The sequence below is a fragment of the Apis cerana genome, linkage group LG16, assembly GCF_029169275.1.
Source record: "Apis cerana isolate GH-2021 linkage group LG16, AcerK_1.0, whole genome shotgun sequence".
In the NCBI taxonomy this organism is placed as follows: Eukaryota; Metazoa; Arthropoda; class Insecta; order Hymenoptera; family Apidae; genus Apis; species Apis cerana.
The window spans coordinates 4,019,954-4,038,215 of NC_083867.1; the positions used below are offsets into that span (position 1 = coordinate 4,019,954).

Sequence of the window (18,262 nt, forward strand, 5' to 3'; positions counted from 1 at the left end):
TGACGCTGCGTGACAGTAAGGTTAAATTTTTATACGCTCTTTTTGTGATTTCTTTTCTCCTTTCAATACGCTGCTTTATAAATAAATGCATGTTTTAAATATGCGCAATCTATCTATTATTCGTTCTTGATACGGAAAAAGGAATTGACGTGGTTTTTTTTTTCCTCGACTTTACTAGCGTTAAAGAATATTCTTTCTTGTGTGCAAGGAATAAAGATGCAAAATCGTTAAACTTATTCTCGTGCATATACATGTAAATAAATTATTGTATCATTCGTTAAGTTGTTAATTATTACATGAGCTAAAGCCAAGAGAATTCCAGATATAATCGTAATAAAACTGTGTCTTTTGCAATTCTTTCATTCTTCTCGTAAAAACGATATTTAACACGATTATATAATTTGTTTCCAACGAGCGAAATCACATAACACGTCTTTGCGCGATATTGATATATTCCCATCTTCAACGTTTTCCATCGTTATCCTCCATTTTTTCTCATCCGTATTGCTGAAAGGGCGCACGAAAGTCCAATAACTCGTCCGTTCTCTCCATCAATTTTCAAATACCGGTTAAAAACGGAATCAAAACAAGCCATCGTAAGTAGTTACATACTTTCTATCCTCGTGTCGCCCTCTTCTCAACTAGGAACGTTTTTTCCCCCAGCCGACAGTGCCGCCGCCTATCTCGCCGCGAACTGGGTCAAACTAATTTTCCCCGCGCCACCGAGGGGCGAGGATACGCGTAAGAAGGTATCCATCGTTCCAGGGGATACGCTCCATACGTGGATCGTAGCGCGACGTCGTTAATAACGAGCCGCTGTTACGGCTGAAAAATGGATTGCGAATACCTGAAATATGATAATAAAGGTGAAATATCGAGAGGACCGCGGAAAGTGGCCGTAGCGTCGGGTTGCGATCCTTCATCGCGCAAAGCCCTTCGATAAGGCCGCTATTGGAATCTCGATAGGGGTAGCCGAAGACTGAAGGGGTGGGGTAGAGGTTGGTAGATCGCGGATTTGAACCGTCTCGAGGGATGGAGAGGGGAGAAGGGATGGGCAGGAGGGGATAGGAGAAGAGACCCATAGCTGAAAGGTGTTTGCGCGCGAGAGAGCTCTCGTCTCGCGTTCCTCCGCGCGAGTATTCTAGTTCTCCGGGGATAAAATGTGGATGGATGAGCCATAGATTTATACCGATCCCTGTAATATCGTATCTACGCGGTGCAGCATAGGGGTGACGAAGGGTGAAGAGGGGTTTGTCAACGGTACAGGATGATGTATCGCGATCAAACGCTGATAACGCGTCCAAGATCCGTTAAAGAACCCTATTTGCGGCCACGCAAAGTTGTTAATCTTAATTTTCCCTCCCGATATATACTTTTGAGAGAATGATCCTTGAAATTACACATTCGAGATACGACGGGCTATTTAAGCAAATTTTCGATAATGTTTATGCGGATGATTTTTCTCGAAGGAAAATATTTTCGAAAGATCGAATCCGCCAGAGACGAGGACGCAGTGAACATTATCGATTGAACGCACGATGTGGCACAATGTCCGCCAGGGACGTTGCGTACGTTTTAAAAGCCGCCGCTGTTTTCGCTCGGACTATTCGTAAATCGTCCGCCGCTGATCAATCATTTCCGAATCGCGAAGCATACCCCAGCGCCGGTGGACAGGTCTCATCAATCCGTTGTATCGCGGGTGGGGAAAATATTGGCAAGTGTTTTACGACGATTCCCACGATCGAGAGGGAAAAGATCGTATGCTCACAGGCATATGTAACGCGACCATAACGCCGCCTCGCTCGAAAAAGAGCATCGTAAACGATAAACGTCGATCGTTCTCCTTTTGCCCGGCTGGTGGCGGTAGTATCGAGGAAAAGAGTCGGGAAGTCATTGAAAAAGAGAGGTTTTGTCAGAATACGGGATATACCGGCGAGGATTGGGTCGAAATTGGGATGAGAGGCAGGCGAGGAGAGGAGGGAGGGATGGAAGTGGTGGTGGGGATGGAAGCAGATATATATCCACGGCAATGCGTTACGGGTTCAGCTAAATCCGCCATGATGAATGTGTTGGCGGGAATAAATCCGCAATGCACACCCCCACTGCCTTCATCCTCCGCTGTGCCGCCTCCCCCCCTCCTACTTTTACCCTGCCGATTTCTCCCCTCCCCTCACCATCTTTCCCACCCCTTAACATCGCTCGTCCTCATACACTTTCGAAATACATCTCTTTCTCCCTTTCTTCCCGCTATTTGCTCTCTTTTTGTTACCGCTTCTCCTCCACCTCCGTCCCCCTGTCTTTCTTGGCTTCTCTTTTGCCATTGCGCGCCTCTCCGTGCATTTCTTTTGGCCTCTTCTTATATCGAGCGTCTTTATATCGAGCCCCGGCCAGATATCGTCCGCTTTTTTACACGTACACTCGCGTATATATTTTCACGATACTCGATCTCTACGGAGTCGGGGAATAAAATTATTTGGCTCGATTAGCGGACGATTTGTCCGATTAATACGAGATACGCGGTTCCTTGAAAAGACGTATGGCCGCGAAAAGAAACGGTAGATAAAAGTTGGTTAAAAATCTTCTATATAGTTATTTCGAAACGTCCGACAAGTTTTATCCGTTCCCTTTATGTTCTTTTTGAGTTATAAATAAATTACACCGTTCGTGGATCTTGGAAAAGTTCGGCCATCCTAACCTTTACTTAAAAGGTAAAAGATGTATGTAACTTCGGATATGGTGATACGTCTTGTTGAATGAAAAAATAGATAGGACATTTCGACTAAAGAGGACGGTACAATTTCCATATGGTCGTAAAAAAAAAAAGAAGAGGAAAAATTCGAGATACTTTTTCTCTTCTCGATGTATCGCGAATTGGTGGAAAAATAGTTTTATCGATTTGTTTACATCGCGTATTTAAAATGCAATCTCCCATCCGGTTATCAATCTCTCCTCCGGCATCTTTTCGCGTTTATTCCTCTCTCTTCCCTCTCGTCCGCCCGTGCGAATACGAACACCACTCTATTCTTCCGCGTCCATGATGAAGCTGTGCAACGCGCCGGCGCTGCGCGCGCACGCACGTGACCACGCACACACATAGGCGTAAAACGCGGCTGATCACGTTTTCTGCCTCTCTCTCTCTCTCTCTCTTTCTCTTTGCTCTCGAACACGCTCGACCTCTCTTTTATTTATGCACGTCTGCACCGGGCAGGTGGACGTTTATTAGGATTTATGGAATGGATCATTTCACGCTTGGCAAGCGTTTTTTATCGCTGCCTCTTTTTAAATGAGATGCAACGATCACCGTGATGACGAGGCGAAGAAGGAACGAGAGATTACGTATCGCGATGCGAAATCGGTCCAACCGTATGTGTACCCGTTTAATGCTGTCCCGGATGATAATTTATCCCGTGTAAGTGAGAATTTCGAAGGAAGAATTAAAATCTTCGAGTTATGGGGGTATCGCGTCATCAAGAGGGACGTTGTAAACAAAAATCTTTTTGATATTCTTTCGAATTGTAAAGAAAAATTTCGTAAATTTTTCACACGTTTCGTTCGTCCTCTTGAACTAAATAATATTTCGTAGAAGCCGCGCTTCTTTCGGTCGTAATTGCGATCTGTAAATCAAATATCGACGACTCGGGACAAGAGAAAATACTTTCGAAAGCGGAGAGAAGGAGAGCGAAGAAAAATACCTCGGTTGTACAAAGGAATCGCCGAAATTCCGATATAACCTCTGTCACGTTTGGAGAGAGAGAAAAAAAGAAATAAAGAAAGAAAAAAGAAGAAAATCGTAGCCGCGATATTATATTAAGAAATTATGAATCGCGCGCGGTTGCGCGCAAGAAACACGAATCATAAATCTCGAGGCAAGGCAAAACTCTATGAGCCACGAGGAAGATATAATTGACACGACAGGCATAAATTCCATTCACCCATTATTAATGACGTATTTCTCCATTCATTTTCATTCTTCGGTTATAACCACAACTGGTTACTAACTGTTTATCATCTTAGCCATCCGTCCGCGGCGAACGAAAATTTATGTCTTCATCGATAGCCTACTCGTTGCAACGGCCGGGAGCAAGTATTCACGTTCCATCGTTTGGTGCGCCTCTACTTTCCGCTCCGGCTCGATCAATTATTTCATTCCTCTCGGTATTCTTATTCACTCTTCGTACTCTATCTTTTTTAAAAAGGAAAGGAAAAGATCGCGCGAGATTGAAAGAATAACAATCGAACGAGAAAAGTAAGGTTAGGTTGACCGTTGATCTCGCAAATTTCTCTCGAAAGTCGTTCTAATCCCGCTGGAATGACACTGTAACGAAGAAAGGAAAACTATTACGAAATAAATTAACGTAACCTTGTAACAATTGATTAGAACGAATTTTTCATATCGTTCTCGTGCAGTCGATCGAAACTAACATGTAACCAACTCTTGCCGATCCTCCAACGATTATTAAAAGTGAAAATTCGTCGTAGAGAATAAAGCTCGAGTTTCGATTGATAAGCAGCGATATCAAGATCATTAGTCCTCCTCCCGATTCTTTGCCGGATAAAGGGAGGCCGTTATTTATGATCGCAGAGAGCGAATCCGAACGGTTTCGCAGGCAGATTTCGTAGGCCGAATCCGAGAGGACGATACGAATATTCCCGGCCAGTTCAGTGGCCAGATAGGCCCCTCCCCTCCCTCTCTACGTACTCGGTGTGTGGAACACGGCGGATAATCCTTGTGGATTATTGCGGTATCACGTGGGTCCATACGTGCTCGCCGGTGGAGGATGCCCTAGGACGCCGTATTTGTATGCCGTGGAATACACCTACGTGTTTGTATCGTGGCCCGGGTTCTCCATGGAAACCCTTGCTAGGGGCCGGGCCTGCTGCGATACCCTAATTCCTAAATCTGTCGCCATAAGTCCTCGTTACAATAAATAACCCGACCGGTGTGTGTCTGGGCTTGCGCCTCCTATTCCTCCAACGCCTCCTACAGGTCTTCTTCCACGGCTACCTTTCGGCTAAGCGTTACCCTACTCCCCCCCTGCTCGCCCATAGTTCGGTCCTCGTACATCTTTTCTATAAAGAGGCGCGTTGTTCCGTGGACACCTCTGCTTTTTACGCCATGGGACCGAACCGTTTTCAAAAGCAGAACGTTCGTCGTTTTCTTCGATAAAGTAAATCGATTAATAAGAGATTTCTTAACTTTCTGTAATTTACGCCTGGAGTCGTAGAAAATTCAGCAGACCAATTAGCTCCTTCCAAAGCACGATTTTTTACTTGGCATAACTTCAACAAGAACAAATTTCAGAATTCTCTTCAAGATCGAGCAGATTGTTCGTCGAAGCAGGTAACAGATTCTCCTCAATGTCGAGAGGAGAGATTAAAATTTGGGTTAAAGGTCGAGGTCATTGAACCGTCACCGATCGCACGGCCGCGTAATTACTGGCGAATTACCAATAATCCGCGCAGAGGAGCGGTGTAATCGATTGATAATCGCAAGGAGGACGCACGAGGGGCCAGGTCGTGTCGACGTTGGAAAATTACGTCGTGACATTGCCGAGGGTGTATCGTGAGTCGTCCCGGGCTCGAAAAGACGGAGGAAGAGAATCCGCGCGAGCTGCATGTGGAATGAGAGGATAAATAACCGAGGGCAATAAGCTCGCGTGAAATTATGAATCCTGTCATCCCTCGTTCCTCCGTCTTCCACGTTATATCTCGAGAGCCAACCCTCTCGATTATTGTCCCCTTCCCGAGGGGGGAAGGATATGGCGGGTTCAACGAGTTAGAAAGAATCGATGCAATTTTTTTATACCCTCAACTCTTGCACGAAAAGTGCCCTAGAAACAAATCACGATATCATTATTTTTGCATTGCAATTAATACATGGAAGTATTAACAAATACGTTACCTCACGTTTCCAACTTAAGTTAAAAATTTCCTTAAACTTTTCATAACAAAGCCAAATTCTTATTTTCCATAACTCTGCCACGCACGTATACTCCCTCTCTCTTTCTGAAAAAAAAAAATTCCAATTATTCAGCAGCGAGAGAGGCCGCGGGCAGAGAAAGCCAAAGTGGCAAGTTTTATTCGAAGCGCGGGGCTTCGGCGGACGGAATCGGAATCCCAACGGCCCTTCCCGGCCAACTCGTGCGCCGATCGTGCGACATCGCGTGGAATTCGAAAGCGGCGAATCGATGGTCAGGGAGGTTGGTAAGTTCGGGGTCGCGCGACTCGAATCCCGAAGCGGTGCCGCGCTGATTTATACGAGTGGGCAGGATCAACAACCGGGAGAGCTGTTTAGCCGGTGCGTCTCATATTTATTTATCGGTGGCTGGGATCGGCTCGAGCCGATTCTAGCGCGTGCACGCGAAAGCGGCAGACTCTCCTCTCCCTTTCGTCTTCCTTTCCTCGCGGAGTGGAAAGCGGCGCGGAGGAAGTCGGAACGGAGGGCGGAAGTGACGCCGGCGCCTCGACGGAGCCGAGGCAGGGCGCCGCCGGTGCGCTTCGATGCCTTCCTATCGCCCCCCTCTCCCTCCGCCGGCAGTGTGTCTTCGTTATGTCATCTTCCCGAGTCGTTTAATGCGGTATTAACATATGGATGAATTTGTTTTGCACAAGCGCTTGTTCGCCGCCAGATCTTGCCTACCGTTAGGCGTCCAATTGTTTTCTCCCTCTTTCTCGATAATTCCATTGACTTTGCTCGGTAAAAACAATCGCTTTGAATTCGTTCGGTGGTGTTGTTACGATGTTTCAATTAATCAAAGTAATTTCAAGTAATTATTGGATTGTTTATTAGCGGCTATGTGCGTCTTTTTTTCAAAGACGCGCGTCTGAAATTTAATTTCAACGATTGTTTGGATTGCATCGTATCTCTATTGTTTCTTGTTGCGAATTTTTTCACACGACTTGGATGAACGATTATTTTGATACTTTTTCCCCCGATAGCATCGATTTACCGCATTCCGCGTGTTTTATGGACGAAATAACGTTTTTATGCCCGATGGTAAAATAAATGGGATGCGAATTAACGCGTTACAGCGTGGCTTTTAATTGTGGAGAATTTACACGTCCTATAAAATGGGAAGGAAAGGGAAGAGATATTGTGGGGTAATTATGGGAGAGATGCGATAATTCACGAATCGTCGCCGATGTTTACATTTCGAGAAATTTTTTCGTCTACAACAAACAAAAAGTTGAAACTTTTCTTAACACGTAACGAGAATTGTAGAACCGCTTATGTAGACAGATATTCCAAAGTTCGTCGTTAAAGTTCCGTAAGAATTCATAAGGATAATTAGTAACTTTATCCAACATCAAAATTCTTAAAAAGAATTGCTCAACTGGCTCTTAACCGATGGACAAAAGAACGAACCTAACCTAACCTAAATCGTACCTGTCACGCATCATCACCAGCATGTTCAAAGTACGTAAAAACGCGGCACCTGTTTGCTGAAAAAAGAAATGAAAAGGAGGAAAAGAAAACGGTCTAAAGCATAATTTAATGGTCTTTTTTTCACTTACCAGATCGCTGTCTACACCGATCGTTCCATATCTGCTCGATAATCTCGTCGGCGCTACGGGCGAAAACCACTTCGCACACCATCGGGTATTCCCGATCGTGATTTCCTGATCGGCCATGCACGCCGAGGAATCGAGCGTGTGCCAGGCCTACGTTAATCACGTTTCGACTTTTCAGTATGTACGATGCGTCTCCGCATCGTCTATGTTCCTCGCGTATTGGCGATCGACGCGCGCTCTGACGATTTAAAGTGGTTCCGCTTGAGCGTGTAATTGTGCCTCGTGCGCGCTTTCCAATTTATCGACAATCGCGCGCGCGCGCGCGTGCGTAAATTATTAACGGCGTACTATTAATTAATCCCGCGTAGGATTTCGCCGCGGCTTCCGCAGCTTCCTGCCCTGATCAAAATATTGCCTTAATTGATGAGGACATCGAAAAATATACGTGTATATTTTACGCGTAGCTGTGGATGGCAGGATGCAAAAGAGAACGAATAGAGCAAATGCTACATTTAACGTGAGAACCGCGCGGGTAAATAAATATCAAAGGATGGACGCTGCTTCCGCCTGATATTTCATCAGGATATCGTTCTTTGTGCCAACAACTTTCAATATTTTCAATCCTTGCTTATTTTTTTAATTTCGACCGTTGTATTCGGCCAATGATCGTCTTAAAAGAGCCGCAATTCTCTCTCTTTCTTTCAAAATTTCCGCGCTGCGTTTTTAATATTAATATTACCGCATCGAGGAAACTGCTCTCGAACGATTAACAACGAAGAATTATCCCTCGAAAAGTTCGAGCAGCTGCCCATCCACCGAAGCAAAGTTGAATCGAAAGCGCGATCGCACCGAAATATAATCGTAAGAAATGATTGCCAGGCTACGGTGTATAATTAACCGCGAGGCCGGCCGTGAACGTCCGTGAATGAACGGTGGCAATGCGTGCGTGCCAGCAGGTATAAAGCTCGCGCTCGTCTCTTAGGGCGGATTCAATTAATCAAAGCCGCGTCGGCCCGGCCGCTGCTGATTACTCTTGCGATGCACTTAGTCGCGTACATGCGATTACACGCTGTGAGATAGACAGATGAGGCTACGTGCTCGTAGTTAATCTTCCAAGCGTCAAACGGTACAAACGACACGTAGTGGAAGGTGAGCCGAGGTATGCGCGTTGGCCAAGAAGGCTCGTGTGCGGCACGTACACGCACACAGGGAGAGGCAAGCGACATCTTGGCCGAGCAAGCGTGAGTCTCGCGTACGCGACTCCTCTCGTGATATAGAGCTCTAATATGCGAATGAATTAACCAAATGGAGCCGTATCCTCCCGATACGCCTCTGCGACTGAATCCGATTCGGAGATCGATTCCTTACGCGGAACACCGTTTTTGTCCATTTGTCGCTGCGACACGGCTCTGCTTCGCGCTCCTGGATTAATTTACCGCGCAATTAAGTCGTGTTCATTTTCAATCGACGGCTGGAAAATTTCTACTCGGGATAGATCAATTTTCTTATTTTTCTTCAATTACGATAATTATCGGCGTCCAAAAATTAAAGTCGGAGCTGCCTCCTTCGACAACCTGCTGGCGCGCAATTGCGAGGGAGAGAGAGGGAGCGGTTCCACGTGCAGGAACGCACACGTGGCGGGGCCACACGGGCGGAAACTGAACCGCACATATCTGAATACGAATGAAAAAGCTTAATGCGCCATTATTTACTTGATAGTGGACAACCTGGTTCCACGGGTACACCAGCACGTGTTTACGCGTTTATAACAGACGTGACGTAGAGTGGTTATATCCCAGCCAGGGCGTATGCGTCAGCCAGGGCGGGGGTGGGGGTTGGCCGGCGTTCGAGAGGGTGCACGATGGGCAGAGGTTGTCGGTGTTTCGCGCGGTGCAGCAGCACGCGCATTACCCGGGACGCCGGTAATGCGGCGTCGGGTTCGCACCGGTACATATATTTTATTTAACACTGACACGGCCGCTGTGGAGGGGCGAAATTACGCGGTGTTATTAATGAAACTAAACTATTAATTTAAATTCCATTGTTCCATTATAAATAATTACCTGTTAATTACCGGTGGAACAGGCCACCCCCCCGCCACCCTCCCCTCCGTGTAATGTGATCGGAGCCAACAAACGATACGCGCCATTTGTTACGGATTCACGCCACGGCCAGATTAATGTACCTTTTTCCTCTGACTCGAACCGTATAGATATACCTTTTTTTTTTTTTTTTTTTTTTTTATTTTTCCGAATGGGCGTTGCTCGTTTTTTAAGCCGGATTTTATCGCTGCTCTTTTTCCGAAAAGAGATACCCTCGTTCCACGTTTCCCTTTTTCGAAGTTGGCGTGAAGCGTGATTTGGGGATTGTGAAACATGTGAAATGATCGTTTAATTATGAAAATTATCTTTTAAATGTATCAAAAGTATTGTGATTGATTTCACTCCTCAAAAGTTTCCGATTCTTTGATTTAAACCGGATTAAGAGAGTTTTGTAAACCAAGATATCTTGATCCGTCATTCTTCTCGGTAACGAGGAGAAGAATAATGCCGCACCTATAAATTCATTTCCAATTGAAAGTAATCGGTCCGCGTGGCGTGTTCCCGACCGAAATTAACTGGAACTTAGCATTACAAACCCTCGAGCTGGGGTCGAGCCTCTCCCCTCCAACGAGAAAAGAGAATAAAAAGGAATAAAAAAAAGAAAATGTCTGTATCAAATCCACCAGCGTTTCGTTCTTTGTCCTTTTTTGTCCCTTCATTGTTCTCAACCAATTGTGGCCCATACCGCAACAAAAACCTGAATGTTTTCAAAAAAATTTCCAAATGACATTATTTCATAATAAAATTAATTTCTAAATTATAATTTCACGAAATAAATTATTTGTCACTCGATTTCGACGAAAATAATTAATCTTCTAATGCGCGTTTACATACTTCTAACCTTCGATCCTTCGATCGATTATTTTCAAATTCCATCGATCGAGCTAAGAAAGAACGCAGCTCGGATCGAATTACATTAAGCAAATATTACAAACGGCATTATTTCAAATAAATTTCGTCCAAGGACCTGATATACTTATCTCTTCGAAAGTATGAATAATATTCCTTCCCCTCCCACTCTTCCTCTCCTTCATTCCCTTTTTTTATCTAGTCTACAAACTCAGGAGAAAGGAGGCACGAGCGAAAAAGAATTTCTGGCAGGGTGAAGAAGGTAGCGTCAGAACGTTAGAGGGGGAGGCAGAGAAGTTGGCGAAGGGGGGAGGGGGCGAGGGTGTTATCTGGGTGGCGGAGGACCGAGCGGCAACATAAATATTAGGCTCCTCGTTAATGCCTCTGGTAGCTACTGGCGTTACGTTTCGCAGTAAGTAAATTATGCGATATGAAATTATTAGCGCCATTAAAGAAATTTATACTTTTTCCACGTCGCGGGTACGGGTTCCTTGCCGAAACTCAAGATTGGTGACGATTTTTCTATTTTATCTGCTTCCAGTTTGCCTCGTTGCCTTCGAGTCCCACTCCTCCGATATCGTAACTCCCCCCACCACTTCTGTTTCTCCATCTTTCTTCCTCCATTGGCCTCCTACCGCGGCGGTAACCGCCTAATGTATTTGCAAGAGCCAATTCCCATCGTTATCCCTGGCTATGATCTACGGTTACGGCGGTTTGATTGTCAGATATCTTCGTCGTTTGCTTCGCCTACACGTTGAAATGTTGCCGCGCGAAGAGAAACCGCGTCTGATAACCCACAGGTGGCACTTTTACGGCGCGTTTTCATTTCCTGTTGAAAACAGTCGTCGGTTAAATGAATGAAATTCGTTTTAAAAATTAATCCAGTTTTTGGAAGATCGTTACGTGGTTTTCAATTCACATGCGTACTTAATAGATACCACTTTATTTATACCATCTTGTATATCAAGGTACGTGATCTTTTTTTCTTTTTTCTCGGATTGATATCATTTTTTTGTATAACGTTGAAATGTAATATGAGAGTAAGCGGCTCGAATATAAATCAGAGTTTACGAAAGTACATATTCGAGGAGGAATACGGATGTTTAGTTTTTAATTCGAAATGTCAATGTATATTAATTCGTTCCCCGATTTCGACAGTGGTTCAAGTTACAACTTTGTATATTTATTAAATCGTTGGTGAAATTTGCATTCAAACTGCTATTATCCCTCAGTGTAGAAATTCATAGTTTAATGGGAGCCATTCGATATCTCTTTGTATGATAATAAGGACGATATTTATAACGCACGGATGATAACCCCCAGCCCACATTTTCATGATCCGAATTGATGTAAATTTCTTTGGTTAAACAAATTCGTAATTGCTTCAATTCGTTGCTCCAAAAATAATCACAAATTGAAAATTCCTTTATCGAATATGATATTATAATAATATGATAAATTCTCAGAGTACAAGTGATTTATTTCCGTGAGTTGTATTTTCAACGCAAGAATCCTTTCGACGTATTATAAATTATAATATTAAAATTTTAGATATTATAATTCCTTCTATTCATTTCTATCATATTTCCTATTTTGCAATTTTTAAATTGATCGATACGCGATGAAACTGATCGACGTAACGAAACATACGAGAGATTCCTAATTAAACCAGCCTATATCAGACGCCATTATTATATAATAACGAGACGTAGAAATTATGAAATACGAATTCAAACCTTGTCTCCACTTCCATTCCATCTTTATTCCTCTTTATTGCTCTTGTGAAGACGCCTGTTTATGCAGTGTTCACTCGCGACTCCTCTCGCGTGTAGGAGAACGCGCGATGCGTATCGCGAGGACTATGTGTGGGCGTACAGACCTCGATTGTATATGCCTGCGTATACGTATAAGGATGGAAATACGCAAGGAAACGGGGCATGAGCAATGGCTGGCAGCGCTCCGTAATAATGTTGTCTTCGTCGGCTCGTTTTATTTGCCGCGGCAAGAATGTAGTCTACAGTCCGCTTCAAAATTCAGTCCTCTGGTCGCACAATTTGATCGAATCGATCATCTAGGCTTCTATTATTTGTCACCGAGTTAAATTATCGTCCGTTACCAATGGCGCGACTTGTCTCGCGAACTTTAATTGATCTGTCGCCTATCCCAAACGATGCTCGACCCTGTTCAAAGTCCCATCGTGATTCGTTTCTTCGATTAAACCGACAATCGAAACGAGACGATCGTTAACATAAATCGAGATCGATTTTTTAATTGTTTAGAATAGAATTTAGAGTCGATAACATTTTTTATTAAAACAAAAATTCTAAATTTTGATCTATTTTCGTGTATTACTTTCGTAAGAATACGCGAGCTACTGGCTAGTGTTCTATTGCGCTTGCGTCGTTTTTATTAAGCCGAAGTTTGCCGATGATGGTCGAACTCTTTTCGGTAATTTTCGCCGAGTTGAATATCGGTTACAAATTCGAAGCAGTGATATACGTAAACTGTTTAGACGAATAAAAAGAGCAATTTCTTTTCTTCTTTACATATTTTTTTGAGATTATATAAATTTCTTCGTAAATTACGAATATAATTGAATTATTTGTATTCGTTTTGAAGAAAAAAATATTCTTATTGGATATCTAATATTATGATGTATCGGAACTATTCTGATAAAAAAGTCTTCTAGGATCGATTAAGTGGTTCTTCATACTCGACTCGATCATTCTGCGCTCGGCTTTTTATTAGTCAATTAATACTAATTATGATAATTAATTGAAACGACCGGAGGAGAGTTATCCACGCATCCCTGGTATTATTGCCAGGTGAGTTTGTATACCGTGTCGGGGCGGTGTTAAATCAGCCCATCGTTAATAACGATTACGTATTATTTAGACCAGTGAATTATTTGCTTCGTGTTCACCGTGCGGATCGAGGCGTTATTTGCATGTATTCTATGCTTTCTCGAAAAGATTAGACAATGCGACATTGACGAGGAAGATAATTATGGACGACAATATAGAAGGGAATTAAAATTTATTTATTCAACGATCGAATTCTGGAGAAATTATGAAACTTCGATGTGTCCAGGGAAACGTTTCGTAAAAGAAAAAAATTACGGAAAAATAATGAAGCTAAGAATGAAGATGTCTGAAAAGTACACCGCATAACACGAGAAAGTATAAAACTTCATCTCATTGTTTCTGATCAAAGTTGAGATGAAGTTTTTTCATAAAGTTTACAAGATTTAATTTCAATGATCTTGATTTTAAAATACTTTATAAATATCGTCCTCACCTTATTCCACAGGTATTTTGGAAATTAAAAGAAACGATTATATATATATATATATAAAATAAATTATTCTTCGAAATGAATAAAAATTTTATGTAACTTTTTGATCGAACCTCGTATATCGACGTGGTCTGACGTTAAAGGTACCGGTCGCGAGATGTACGAGCAGGTTGAACAGAAGAGAGAGAACGAGAGAATAAAGTGTGCAGAGGGCGCTACAATGGAGTTGGCACGGTCTGCGGTCATAGAATCATGGCTGTCTATTCAATGAGCTCGAAAATAGCCTTCTCCAACAGATATCTCGAGGGGATTCCCCTGGACGGGAATGTATTTTACGAAGGTGCACGACCCGCTCTGTACTTCTAATACCGCGTATCTGTATTGTTAAGCGGCAATTCTTTAGAGAATAATATCGGCCCTCGAGATGTACGCAGCTTCGTAGATTGTCATCGCTCTGTTTCTATAAATTAATTATTTCCAAAAATTCGTTTCACTCGTGTCGCGAAAAAAAAGATGTTCGATTTAATTGTTTGAAAAGGAAATGAAGATCGTTCAAAGATCCAAACATCCTATTCGATTCTCCACGAATTTATCACTGGCAAAATTCACCTGGCTAACTTACTTATTTCACCGTGTCGCCTTTCTGCTTCGTTTCGCTTCGGCTGTACGCAAGCATTCGTGACCAGAGTGTTCGATTATGATCGGTCAGCCGGATCATTCGTCTGGGACCGTGGTTCTGGCAATGTTCACCAGTTGTCGCGTTAAACTCGTCAAAGACGTTTCAAGGCGGGACGGTTTAATGCTGCCCGTTAGCAACTTTGTCTACGATGTGCGCATGATGATCGAAATGAACCGCGAGATTCTTTACCGAGCCGTCGCGGCGGGAATTAATCGAGCATCAAGAAGGGACGGTTACCCATTCGTCTTCCGTGTCTACGATGCACCGGCCTCTTCCGAATATATATTCTTCACCGACCCATTCAGAATTTTCACGTAGAATTAATCGAGCATCGAGCGTCGTCCCGTACGGCCCGTATTGGAACAAAACCGTGCAAAATTATTCACCATTTCCGTGGGGGAAAAGTAAAAGTACTCCAACATAGGCCACGTTTTTGACGAAAACTAGTGAATTTTGCGGTTGAACTTTATCCTTAACCAGCTCTGCTTTGGAAGGAAAAAAAGAAAAAAAATATAGATGGAACGAAAGTGGCGCAATCTTGATAAGCGTGTGGAAGACGTTGGATTGGCGGGAAGGTAGAAGGTGGAGAGGTAAAAGGGTCGTCCAGGAGGTCACTGCCGAAGGAGTCGTAAGAGGAAAGGAAGGGTGGAAGAGGGTTGAGAGGAACTGAAGCGCGGGGGGAGAGACGGGTTGCCCTCCATGAATCACGACACGGAGGCTGATTTAGAGGCTCAGAAGTTACCGGTATAGGTGCTAGCTGCCCTCTCTAACCTCTACCCGTTGTGTACACCATCCAACATTTCCTCATCCATCCAATCATATCCATTTTATTACATTATACATTGCAACTTTATTTTTCCATCCGTGTTCGACGCTTACAATTTTCGCTTACGCTTTCAATTCGAAAAAATTATCCTTATCAATGTTTTCTTTTTTAAAAAAAACACCCGATACCTAATTAATATTCTAACTTAAAAAAAAAAAAAAATATCGCACAACGAAAATTTTTATCACTACGAATCTAACCTAGATATTAGCATCCAATTAACTGGATTTCGGTGGCGTGAACCGGTCGGTTTATTAATATATCGGCGAATCGGGCGCGTGGCCCCTCCCCCTCCCCTCCTCCCACGACCGCTTTAGCTGCGCGTCGATATCGGCCCCGACGCGACCACGCAGGAAAAGTAGTATATATCATCGGGAGATTATTAAAGTACAAGAGAGGGGTACCGGCCCCGGCGAAAATCGGGAACCGAATTAAGACGGCGGCCGCGCTATCAGGGCCGGAGTCCATGAAACAGACGAATAAATTAGAGGCAGTACCTGCCCATCGAGAGCGGCGCACTGATAAATCTCTGCGCACGCTCGCGCAGATGCGAACCGCATGTATTTTACATTCTCAATTCGGGATGACCAGATTTATTGGGCTTCACCGGCCAACCAGCTTCCCTCCCTCTTTCTCCGTGTCCACGTGTGCGTTTCTTCGTATTGTACACACCGCGTGTCCGCCTTCCTATTCGTGTATATATATATATATATAGATTCGTTCGATTTCGAGGAGAATTCGATTCGAACTTCCGAGTCGTTCCGAACTGCAAAGAAAAGAAAAAAGGAAAAAGTATACGAGGGTGGGTGAAAAAAAAAGGAACGATCATTTCTCGATTAATTTAAAGTATATAAATAAATTATATCTTTCATATCGTAACCCGTTCAATTACTTCACAAAACGTCCATAATTTTCCACCGATTTCCCTCCGGAACGTATTGCACCCAGAATCTGATTAACTCCGTCAAGACTTCGGACCACGAAGCGGACTTGAACCTTATACGAGCGTCTAACGCATTACCCAGAGAGAGAGAGAGAGAGAGAGAGGAGGATGCACCGTGAACGAGGACGGAGCTAGAGCGGAGGGGAGGGGAGGGGGAAGGCTCGAAGCGGCGCATGCAAGCTCGCAGGCCGGAATGGAGTCGTAGGATAGCAATTTCGACCGAGCAGTAATAAAGCACGTCTGCGCGCCGAAATCCTGATGAATGGCCGCGCTTAGGCTTGAAATGGAGAAGCGACGAGCCACTAACACTTACTCTGGCCTACCCGTCCTCTATCTCTCTCTCTCGCTCGCTCGCTCCTCATCGTTTCTAGCGCGTGCATGATCCTTTCCTCCCTATCTCCTGTGTTCGACCATCTCTCTCTCTCTCTCTCTATCTCTCTGTCGTTCCACACTACCGATCATTCCTCCTCCCTCGTTCGATTCACGTCTCTTTATCCCGTCGCCTGATCCCTCCACATTTCAGCGTAGCCCCGCGCAATTTATACGTTCGATTTACTATCGGCGTGTTGCGCTTCTGTCATTGTTTTATCGGCGAATCCTGGCTTTATAATGAAGCTCTACTACCGCTTCTTCCTCTTTTTTCCCCTCCCTTCCGTTTCGAGACCTCGCGTTCGTTCCCTCGCGATAGGTTATGACGGATTCACGCGTCGACCACTGCGACTGCGCGTAGCGCCTCTTCAATCGACAGGCCTCGTTAATCGGCTCGGACTACACGTTTTACGAACGTTTATATACCTTCAACCATCGAATCGACACGTATCCTTAAACACAATTATTTAAATTATTTAAATTGATAATATTCTTATTATTAATGTAATATATTTGTAATGTAATTATTTCAATATACACGTTGAAATAATCATGCGCGTCGTTGAAGAAAATTGAGAAAGGACGATGTTGAAAAAGAAAAAATTCGCACGTGGATCGAGATAATTAAATCGGTCGGAGAGAGAGAGAGATATTTTGCCGGTAACTAACCGCCCCTATTACCTTTTCCGCGGCGTTGACGGTGTCTCGCGAGCCACCGGAAGGGGCGCATTTCGTCCTTTCTGCAACGTCTGTTGGTTTTTCCAGAGGCCTGGTAATATTCCCCGAATAAGTGGGGAAACTCTTATCTTCCTAAGTGCATTACCAGAACCGCATACATTACTTCCCTTACGGCCGGCCCGCGTGTATCGGGTACATAGAGCCCCCCGCGCTCTCTCCAGGGTTTACGAGGAGGATCCGAAGCAGAATATTTTAAATGTATGCAAGAACACGTTCCGCCCTTCTCCTAAAGCAACTCCGCTGCGAAGTAATCTCCCTTTCATCGTCATGAAGAACCGACTTGTGTCGTTGCCCGGTATAAAAGGGTACGTCTAACCTACCCCCCTCTCCTCCCCGTCCCTTCAACAAATTACAGCATTACGGCTGCGAAGTAAGCTCGAAATGAGAAAAATAAACCAAGGTGTGTGACGTATTTTTTTTTATTTGTGTGAAATTTTTTTATTTTATTACAAAGTAACCTATATATATATACATATATATCGTGGAAGAATAGTGTTCGAGTTCTCTTCGATGACCGAGAGAGAGAGAAAAATAAAGTGGAAGATGTATTATTCATCTTGTTGAAAAATAATCATGCTTGCATAAATTTAATTTGCAATGGATCTTCGAGCTTTGAATATAAATCAGCAGAAAGTTACACGACATAAAAATTCATATCGTCAAATAAAATGATCACGAGTAAAATTATCGCATTTCCGCATAGATAAATGTTCGCGATTGTTAACGATATCTCGTTTCAAATACGCGAGCAACGTCTGCCGAGACCTCTCGGAAAGAAGCATAACCATGTATCGTCTCGAGAAAACCGATGAAAACTCCGAGATATTTAAGCGGACCATCCACGAATTGACGGAGAGGCATGCCGGTGACCATCGAACCGTCTCTCCGTGATATCTTCCGTCGAAACCGTAATGTGACAGCTGCCGCATTTCGCGGTCATCTTGCTCCGC

The 18,262-nt window shown here is 43.8% G+C and overlaps 1 protein-coding gene and 1 long non-coding RNA gene across 2 annotated transcripts in view; one reads left to right on the forward strand and one right to left on the reverse strand.

Annotated features, from left to right (window-relative positions):
- Window positions 1-18,262, forward strand: part of LOC108000242 (homeotic protein antennapedia-like) — a 171,540-nt gene continuing 153,278 nt past the window's right edge. The window contains exon 1 of the mRNA XM_062086467.1: window positions 1-20. The gene's annotated coding sequence lies outside the window, so the exon portion shown is untranslated. The remainder of the gene's footprint in view (window positions 21-18,262) is intronic.
- On the reverse strand, window positions 5,212-7,947 carry LOC133667522 (uncharacterized). Its single transcript, XR_009833216.1, has 3 exons — window positions 7,516-7,947; window positions 5,903-6,006; window positions 5,212-5,831 (listed from the first exon to the last, which is right to left on the reverse strand). It is a non-coding gene; the product is annotated as an uncharacterized LOC133667522 (long non-coding RNA).